The 10852-nt window shown below is 36.8% G+C and overlaps 1 protein-coding gene across 7 annotated transcripts in view; it reads right to left on the reverse strand.

Moving 5' to 3' along the window:
• Positions 1-10852, reverse strand: part of BACH1 (BTB domain and CNC homolog 1) — a 45593-nt gene that overhangs the window by 27305 nt on the left and 7436 nt on the right. Inside the window, exon 2 of one of the 7 annotated variants that reach the window (XM_037013251.2) lies at positions 7876-7924. The exons of 5 other annotated variants lie outside the window; for them this stretch is intronic. The gene's annotated coding sequence lies outside the window, so the exon portion shown is untranslated. Of the gene's footprint in view, positions 1-4640; positions 4740-7875; positions 7925-10852 lie in introns of those variants that run through there. One more of the 7 variants, XM_017645487.3, reaches the window with a different exon arrangement.

Genomic DNA, 10852 nt, shown 5'->3' on the forward strand with positions numbered 1-10852 from the left:
AGTTTTATGGTTTCATGACTTACAATCAAGTCTTTGATCCATTTCGAGTTTACTTTTGTGTATGGGGTTAGACAGTGATCCAGTTTCATTCTCTTACATGTAGCTGTCCAGTTTTACCAACACCAACTGTTGATGAGGCTGTCATTTCCCCATTGTATATCCATGGCTCCTTTATCGTATATTAATTGACCATATATACTTGGGTTAATATCTGAACTCTCTATCCTGTTCCACTGGTTTGTGGGTCTGTTCTTGTGCCAATACCAAGTTGTCTTGATTACTTGGCTTTGTGATAGAGCTTGAAGTTGGGGAGCAAGATCCCCCATGCTTTATTCTTCCTTCTCAGGATTGCTTTGGCTACTTGGGGTCTTTGGTGGTTCCATATAAATTTTAGAACTATTTGTTCCAGTTTATGAAGAATGCTGTCAGTTATTTTGATAGGGATTGGACTGAATCTGTAGATTGCTTTTGGCAGGATGGCCATTTTGACAATATTAATTCTTCCCACCCAAGAGTATGGGATGAATTTCCATTTATTAGTGTCCTCTTTAATTTCTCTTAAGAGTGTCTTGTAGTTTTCAGGGTATAGGTCTTTCACTTCCTTCATTAGGTTTAGTCCTAGGTATTTTATTCTTTTTGATGCAATTGTGAATGCGATTGTTTCCCTGATTTCTCTTTCTGCTAGTTAATTGTTAGTGTACAGGAAAGCCACAGATTTCTGTGTATTTTTATTTTTGCCTTTAGTTAGTATTTGGTTGGTCTGCTTTCTTTGCTGTGATTTTATTTTCTCTGGTGACATCTGTTTCGCCTTAGGAGTGCTCCCATCTAGAACAGTCCCTCTAAAATACCCTGTAGAGGTGGTTTGTGGGAGGTAAATTCCCTCAACTTTTGTTATCTGTGAATTAATTCCTCCTTCAAATTTAAATGATAATCTTGCTGGATACAGTATTTTTGGTTCAAGGCCCTTCTGTTTCATTGCACTGAATATATCATGCCACTCTCTTCTGGCCTGTAAGGTTTCTGCTGATAAATCTGATGATAGCCTAATGGGTTTTCCTTTGTAGGTGATCTTTTTTCTTTCTCTGGCTGCTTTTAATACTCTGTCGTTTTCTTTGATCTTTCCCATTTTAATTATTATATGTCTTGGTGTTGTCCTCCTTGGGTTCCTTGTGTTGGGAGATCTGTGGGTTTCCATGGTCTGAGAGACTATTTCCTTCCCCAGCTTGAGGACGTTTTCAGCAATTATTTCTTCAAAGACACTTTCTATCCCTTTTTCTCTCTTCTTCTTCTTCTTCTGGTACCCCTATAACGCAAATATTGTTCCATTTGGATTGATCATACAGTTCTCTTAATATTCTTTCCTTCCTAGAGATCCTTTTATCTCCCTGTGCCTCAGCTTCTCTGTATTCCTGTTCTCTGATTTCTATTCCATTAACAGTCTCTTCCACCTCTTCGAGTCTACTCTTAAATCCTTCCATTGTTTGTTTCATTTCTGTTATCTCCCTCCGGAATTCATCCCTTAGTTCTTGCATATTTCTCTGTAGCTCCATCAGCATGCTTATTATGACTTTTATTTTGAATTTTTTTTTCATGAAGATTGGTGATTTTGATCTTACCAGGCCCTCTCTCTTGTGTTTGAGGGATTTTGCACTGAACAAGGTTCTTCTGCATTTTCATGGCGATGCAAGTGATCACCGGTGAGTAGTGTGTGTGTCAGCTGGGAGAACAAAGTCCCTTCCTGCTTGCTGGTTGCCTTGACCATCTCCACTGCCTGTTCAGATCAACCGCACACAGGAAGCAGCCGCTGGGTTGATCCCAAGCTGCCGTGGATGGGGCAGCACTCGGGATGGCCAAGGGCACTGGCAGTGGTTACAGGCGATCTGCTAGTGTTCGCTGTGAGAACACAGCTCCCACATGCTTTCCCGACTCCGTGCCGGCTTCATCCACATGTGCCAGTCAGCCGCACGCAGGGGGCAGCCTCTGAGTCGATCCCCTGAGCTGCTGTGGGCAGGGCAGCCCTTGGGATGGCCTAGTGCACTGGCAGTGGTTGCAAGCGATCAGCACGTGTCTGCCGCGAGAATAAAGGCCCTTTGTGCCTTCCAGATTCTGCACAGAGACCGGTTGGTTGACTGCGGGCAGGGTGCAGCCTCTGTGTCTGGCCCAGTTAGCCACGTGCTGGGAGAAGCCTCTGTGTGGTTGCTGTAGGCCGGGCTGCCCCCTAGTTGCTCTGCAGCAGTGGCGGATCAGCCAGTTCACTTGCAGTGCTGACAGTGGGGAATGAACAGCAGGCTGCTTATCACCCTGAGGGGCTTCAGTGCTGCATTGCCACCCAGGGGGTTAGGGCGCCTGAAGTTCCTTAAAGTTCCCAGCCTGATGGGCTGAGTGTGCCAGGACCATTTTGTCCACTTGTCCCTTTAAGGCTTTTAAAGAGCCCACTTTTCTTTTGTCCCAGGGCAGCCGGCATGGGAACCTATTCTCAGTCTTAGTCTCGGATTTTGCTTTTCCATTCCTCTAATATCCAGTATACCATGCAATGCTTTTCTCTGCTTCTGGTGCAGATTACTAGGGCTGTTATTTAGCAGTCCTGTGCTTCCACTCCCTCCCCACTCTGATTCTTTTCCTCCCGCCCGTGAGCTAGGGTTGGGGGAGTGCTCGGGTCCTACCAGGTCACAGCTTTGTATCTTACCCTTTTTGTGAGATATTGAGTTCTCACAGATGTAGATGCAGCCTGGCTGGTGTACTGTATCTTCTGGTCACTCTTTTAGGAATAGTTGTATTCGCTGTATTTTCAAAGTATATATGGTTTGGGGAGGAGATTTCTGCCACCCTACTCATGCTGCCATCTTGAGAATTCTCCAGGTACTATTTCTATATGACTTACAATGCGCAGTCTAAAGATACTTCCTCAAACTGAGACCAAAAAAAAAAAAAAATTTGGAGTTGTGGAAGTGACCCAAACAAAGATGAAATAATATAGTTATAAATAATATGTGTGGGTAAGACAGAAGCAAACAAAATCAACACCCATGGTAACAGGAAGTCAAAAGATAATGTTTTAGTTTCATAAATAGAAGTATAAGAACATCTATTACAGACAGAGGTAACCAAAAAGCAAATTAAAGAGCAGAAATGGGTAAAGATGAATATTATCTATTAAACAGAATTGGGGGCAAGATGGGGCGCAATAGATGAGGTTGGTTTATGATAAGTCTATTTGTTTAAACCAAGAATTTATATTATTTTTACTAAAATACAAACTTAAAAGATGTTTAAATAGATAAAAAACAGTAAAACTCAGTTAAGTCTCAATTGTTGATATAAATTGTTTGTGAGTCTTATAATGAAACTTTTTTAAGATTCCTCAAATAAAAAAGGAATTTGAAAAAGAGAAAAATCAACCTACTAAAATCTTGGATTAGTTGACAAAACTAGGAGATGGAGAAGGTAGGAAAAATATAGTGAGATTCATTCTTGTTTTTGAGAACAAGGTTATATGTACTGTTTAATATTCTATGTTGACAGTGATACCAAATACAAATAGATTCATTAAAAATTTAAGGATCTCTTCCAGAGAAACTAGCTATTTAACTGTCAAACCACTAGAGCACTGGTTCTCTGCCTTACAGATCTATCTGATAAAATCAATCTATTGTGCTTCTACTGAAAAAACCACTCACATAATAAAATTTTGCTTTTGGAAGAACTGATGAATTTAACAATAAGCTAATTCTTTGAGAAGATCAATAAAACTGACAAACTTCTACAAAGTCTCACCAAGAAAAAATGAATACATAGCATTCCTATTATCATACAAAACATACTGTAATAGCTCTTCTATTAAAATTTCTTAACCCCCATACCTTCTAGCTCAGGTAGAAATCTGCTCCCTTTTATAGAACTTCCAAAGAGAGCCATTTATATTCAGTCTTCACTTCCCTCTCCTCCCAATTTCATCTGAACTCACTGACATTAGGTCTTTTCCCCTCCACTTCATGGAAACCAGTTCAGAGGATCAATGGCCTCCACATCAATATACGGCCAATTTCAGTCTTCTTACACAGCATCTCGGCAACATCCAACAGGTTGATCGTTCCTACCTGAAATCCTTTCTTCACTTGACTTCCAGAATACTACAGTCCTTTGATTGCCCACCTGACAGGAAGCCACCTGTCAATTTTCTTTGGTTGATCCTCCTCCTCTTCCAAACCTCTAAATGTTGGGAGAGCCAAAGGCTTAGTCCTCAGATCTCTCTTCTTTGCACACATTCCCTAGATGAACTCATCCACACCCAGAGATGACATGATTACTCATGGAGCTGCTGTACTCTCTCACATTTATACTGGTATAATCTTGACTACTCTCTTGAACTTCATACTCATGTAAGTCAACTGCATACTTAGTAGTTATTTGACTACCTGCATGTCTAACAGGCAACTCACATTTAACATGTCCAGAAACCTTGGTTCCCCCAACTCTAGTTAGATATATATCAAAATATTAACAATGGTTACATCTATGTAATTTTTGTTTGTTCCTGCATTTAAATTCTTAACCATAAATCCCTATTAGTTTATAACCAGAAAAATGTTGAGAGACAACTATAAGAAAAAAAAAGTGCCTTTGTTAAAAAATGCACTCACATTTATTTCAACTGTCTTTATATCTGCCAAGGAATGTCAATTCTTTTTCTCCTTTATAGTGGGTATTTCCTCCAGTCATCAGTGGAAAATTCTTTGTCACTTAATGGAAAATTCATAGGCAACAATGAAACACAGTATCTTATATACCCTCACAGTAATCATGAAAGAATAAATTATAAAGGAATCTAAAATAAAATGATGGTTTGATGTGGAAAAGAACCCTACCATAGGAAAATAAGGAAGACAGACCCATCAAATCAGGTCTAGCTATATGAATAAGTGCAAGTGTGCACCCATGAGCCTTAAAACGAGCAGGCAGCTCCTGCCGTCTCACAAAGCCCTTTGAAAAGGATAAAGTCCTAAACAAATATACAGAATTATGAAATGCAAAGGAAAATCAATTTTAGGTTATTTTAACACCACCAGCAGGATAATGGAAAGAACAGGAAGACTGGTATATAATTAAGGGTTTACCGGTATTACCAACTATGTGAACTTCTACCTGACTTCATGGCTTCAGGTTGCCCATAAGAAAAACAGCATCAACACTGACTCTGAAAGAGGGAATGGTTTGGTGTATTTAATAGTACAATGCTTGGCACAAGATAATTAATATTTTACCATTGTTATTGCCATTATTAGCAAGTGACTGAAAGAAAACTTTTTAATTGCAGTATAGTTGATATACAATATTATGTTGGTCTCAAGTATATAACACAGTGATTTGGCAATTATCTACATTAAATGCTCACCCCAACTAGTGTAGTCACTACCTTTCAACACAGAAAGATGTTACAGAATTGGCTACACTCTCTATGCTGTACTTCCATCCCTGTGACTAATTTATTTTATGATTGAGATTCTGGGCCTCTATCCCTTTCAACTATTTTATCCACAACTCCCCATGGTAACTACCAGTCCCACCTCAGTGTCTATGAGTCTACTGCTGTTGTGTTCTTTTATTTTGCTGTTTAGATTCTACATATAAGTGAAACCATATGGTATTTATCTTTCTCTGCCTGGCTTATTTCACTTAGCATAATACCCGCTAGGTCCATCCATGTTGTTGCAAATGGCGAGAATTCTTTCTTTCTTATGGCTAAATAATATTCTATTTTATATATGTACCTCCCCTCTACCCATTCATCTACTAAAGGACAGTCAGATTGCTTCCATATCTTGGCTATTGTAAATGATACAACAATAAACAAAGAGGTCCATATACTTTTTCAAATCAGGGATTTTGTTTTCTTCAGAAAAATTCCTAGAAGCAGAATTACTGGGTCATAAGGTATTTGTTTTTGGTTTTTTGAGGCACCTCCATACTGCTTTCCATAGCAGCTGCACCAATTTACATTCCCACCACCAGTACAGGAGGGTTCCCATTTCTCTGCATCCTCATCAACACTTGTTACTCCTTGTCCTTTGGACAGTGGCCATTTTGACTGGTGTGAGGTTATAGCTCATTGCAGATTTGATTTGCAGTTCTCTGACGATTAGTGATGTGGACCATTTAAGAAAACTATACCTTAAAACATTACAAATCCAAGAAGTTACAAAATACAGATTCCTAAACCTTTAAGAATAAAAATTCATTAAACCTATAAAGATCTCAACAAGGTAAAAGGAAAAATTTAAACAGCACAAGTTTGCTCAACGTAATTGCTGCTTTAAGAATTTTTAATTAAAATGGCACATTCATCCAATATGACTACTTCCCCACTTCAGATGAGGAGACTAGAGCCCCAAGAGGGTCAGTAACAAAGGGTAAAGACATCTTCTGCCCTCAGGTCCAAATACTACATTTCAATTTATGTTAAGTGACCTAAATGGCATGAATGAGTGTTTGAATGTGTGCGTGTGTGTGTGTTTTAGGGGAAGGGGTAAAAGTGAAGAGGGATGAAAGAACAATAGAGGAATAGAGGGAAATGCCTCAAGTATCCTACATGTGCCATAAAAACAGCGAAGTTAAACAAGTTAAAAGAACACTTAAGAAACTGCAAACTTTCCCTTATAACTCAGTACTTGGTTAATTACCTTCTAACACTTCTTGGTTAAATAAATCTCACATATCATTAAAAGGAATCTGACATTAAAACTATGCTGACTTTAAATCAAAGTCTATAGTTACACGCAACTATATATGAAAAATTCAACAAGGACAAAATGCTAGGAGCTATTTCACTAAAAACTACTTTCAATACACAGTATTAAGTACACACGTTCTACATTCATAAATATTAAATCTGTCATTTTGTTCTCAAACCATAAAAATTATAACCATGATCCACATTATTTCTGATTGCCTAGAGGAAATGAAAGCCCTAAAACTAGATCAAGGTCAGAATAACCCTTTGTAGGTCTAAGACTGGACACATATAGTATGCATAGTAACTTTAAACACACACACACAACCAACCAACCAAAACAGTACCTTTCAAATTCCATTCTTTAAACACCACCTTGCTCCAACTCATAATAAATTTGAGTCAAAAAGGCAATTAAGACTTTAAAAATTGTTAATTTTAATTAAGGTGGCAGTTACAGTGGATTAGATTACATGAATCACAGATTTGAAACTTTTTAAAGTAGAAGTATTAAATTGAAATGCTTTATAATCCCTGATAGCCACCATAGTACTACAGAATCTCAATATACATAGCTAAAACTAAAATGTTTAAGTCCATTTCTTGTTATTTATCTTAACTTGGGAGTCAAAATTACCATCTTTAAAATGAGGGTTTCTAAGCTGTAGACTTCCACCTAAGTCTTCAAAAGCTACTTTCCAAAATAAAATAATCACAGGATTTTGTTCAATAAGTAATAATGCGAGGCTTGCATCTCACATCTTTATTTTGGCATTAGTAAGTCTTCTTAAATTCTATCCAAAAGAATATAACCAGACTATTCAGCACATTACAGGGTATCTGATTGATACAAACAGCTAAAAACTATGTTCAGAATAACAATAACAAAAACAAAGAGGAACAGAATCTTAAAAAATCAAGACATAAGCAATGTATGAGCAAGCAAACCCAGAAGAAAAGTTGAGAGACACATGCTGTGTGAACTTGGATTACTGTCGTCAGGAGAAAATCACTGCCGTGCATTATGCTGCTTTCCCTGGCAACATGTATCTGTACAGTCTCTACAAGCACCAAACAGAAGGGGACAGTGATATAGAAAAACAGACACATGCCTCTAAATTCAGTCTAGACCTTTAGAAGATTATTACCTGATTTTTTTGCTGCAGAGTTTGATGGAGATGGAGAATGTTGATAAGCCTGGGGAACAGAGCAAAACAACAAAGAAAATAATTTCTTTAGTCTGAAGAGAAGGTTGAAGGTTAAAGACTGTCTTATTAATGGAATTCCAAGTTTTATAGAAGTTTTGTAATTGAGTCAAAATGAATTAACCTTTTTCAAAGGCAATTTTGATTTCTGCTACAATGTCTTTAAATAAGAGAAAGTGGGGGATGGGAGGGGGGAGAGGATGATGGAATGTCTGTGAGCACGGGCAACTTTCCCAGGGTTTCCTTTATCTCACCTCCTGATAGTGCACTGAGTCCTCAATTTAATTTTTCCCCTTTCCTTTCTATCCATTCTTTCCCCATTTCTATGCAGAATGAAAAACTATCCTGCCAAAATTGTCCCATGTGTGTGACTGCAAAGAGATATTCAGAGATTGGTACCACTGCCTTCTGATGTTAGAATGAAAGAAAATCAGCTTGTCAGAAGTTACCAACCAGGATTTTAATTTGATATAAAGCAGATATTTCTGACAGTAATGGTTGTTAAACATGGGAGAGCTATTGGGAAAGTGAGTTATGAATCCCTCACCCTGTAACGAGGGGACCAGTTTAGAGAAAAATGACTTCAAAAGAAATGACCCAAATAGCCTGTCAAAATTTTCACTCCAGTTTACAGTATACAAACAATAAAAACATCATCTTTCTAATCTGGACTATTTGTAATGCCCTATTAATTTTAGGAAAAAATAGTGCTATATTGTTTTCACCAATTTGGGTCTTTGGCTTGTCATTTTTAGTTTAAAATCACAGCTGGAGGGTCATTATTGTTATTAATGAAGATTATATTCTGAATAATAATATACTTAAAAATAATAGAGTTTTTGTTTGTTTTTGAAAAACAAATGCAAGGCTACCCTTCTCAATATTCTTCGTTGACAAATTAGATCAAAATGAACTTCATCTTAAGATTTTTATTGGTAATCAGCAATTACTGATTAGGCAAGTACTGTAAGTGAAGTAATCCAGATTTAAAGCAGGTTAAAGTTGTGTCTAATACATCTAATATTAGATATTTTTGATGGCTTTTATGTTTCTGATTCCTACTCATAAAGCTGTGCAATATTTACTGTTACCTCTCCAGAAGACCATCATAAAAATCTGTTAAGCAAGCAAAGCTAGGTTTAGTAGATATATGACAATGAGTGAGAACAGTATCAGAGTAAAGTAGTGTTTCAGTTAGATATAAGAAGAAGATATTTGTGGATTTTAAGGACCTGGACCTGCTGATTTTAAGGCAGGTCTAACAAGGGTAGGAACTTGTAGGGATTAGCCAAAATTTAGGGTATAATAGCTTTAGGTTGGAGGATAATGTGGGGTGAAAATCTTCAAGAGGGACTTGATGGGCAAGCTGTTGTAGTCTTGCTAAGTAAAATCTTTAGTTAGTATAATCTTATCTTGTGGTAGTGGATATTTTATAGAGCAGGAAGCTGTTATTTCTCTTGGTCTCATCATAGTTTAACACAGGAATAGGAAAGTATACTGGGCCTCAGCATTAACATGGGGCAGGGAATTATGTCACACTCAATTTCCTGATTTCATATTTAATATCTCAAATCAGTGGTAATAAAAAGGAGTGTTTAAGTTCTTAAGTATTATTTATTAAAAACAGTTAAACCTTAATTTTAAGATCCCTCATTTTTCCTTTATAATAAAAGGACAGATTAAGAACTAATATTAGTGGTTCTATTGACTTTCTAATACAAGATTTTAAATCACAGCATAACTCTTAATACATGAATTCTGTATTTAATGCAAGCCTTTTTGAAGTTTGCTCATCACAAGATGATTTTTAAAGAGTATTCATTAAGACCATTATTTGAAATGATGTAAGAACTACAGACAAAGCTAGACAGTGAAACATATTCATAGAAAATTTACTGGAAAATTTTATTAAAATAACATATTTTTCATATGTTACTGGAAAGAGAACAGAATGTAAAGTAAATCCTGTAATCCTAAAATACTGGCTTGTTAATTGACATAATACTTTGTATAAAATACCATGGACCACAAATATCTTGAACTAGTATTAAAATGTTTTAATATTAATAGAAGAAAAACCCTAAATGTCTATTCAGCAATAATGGAATGAATGAGTGATTAAATAGACATATAACCATTACAATAACGTTTATGAAAACTTTTTTAATTATGGAAAATAGCATATAAGATCATTTAAGTGTAATAAAACCAGTAAAAAAATAAAAAAACGAATACCACCATTTCAGAAGCCTACCCTAACCATTTATCACAGCCTATCAGTTATCAAGTAGAAAAAACTATTAGCAAATTAACTACTATTTTGTGAATTTACAACACTAAGTATTTATGTACTGACAGTTACTTGCTTGTCTTTCACAAAGCACCAGAATCTGGGATTGCGAAGGAACAGAATGACACATACAAGTCCTTTGAACATACCAAAGCTTTTAAAGAAGTGTAGGAGTACTCAAGAACACTATGTAAACTTAAAGAGGCATTATCTTAAAAGTCTGAAAAGAGTGGCAAAAAAGCTAACCAGACAACAGCTTTCCCTCCTAGGAGGCAAATGTGTGTGTAGAGACGGAGTGATGCTCTGTAATACTGACTCAAAAGTTAGGGTTCCAAAGAATCCTGGCCCATCCGGTCAATGAATCAACCATTCTTGTCAAGGCAGGCAAGCATCACCCCTCTGTGAGAGCCACAGATATTACAGATGGGCATGCCCTGCAGATTAACAGAGAGCAAGTAATTTTCTTGGGATAGTTTCAATAAGAAATTACAGGATACAATTATGTATTTCCCTTTCCCTGAAAGTATTCGGAAGTGACAGAGAACTTCAGAACTGTTTGGAGTACTGAAAGAAATATATTCCTTGCATATATAGTGTTTTTTTTTTCAATTTTTGAGATCCAAAGAATGG

The sequence above is a fragment of the Manis javanica genome, chromosome 3, assembly GCF_040802235.1.
Source record: "Manis javanica isolate MJ-LG chromosome 3, MJ_LKY, whole genome shotgun sequence".
Classification (NCBI taxonomy): Eukaryota; Metazoa; Chordata; class Mammalia; order Pholidota; family Manidae; genus Manis; species Manis javanica.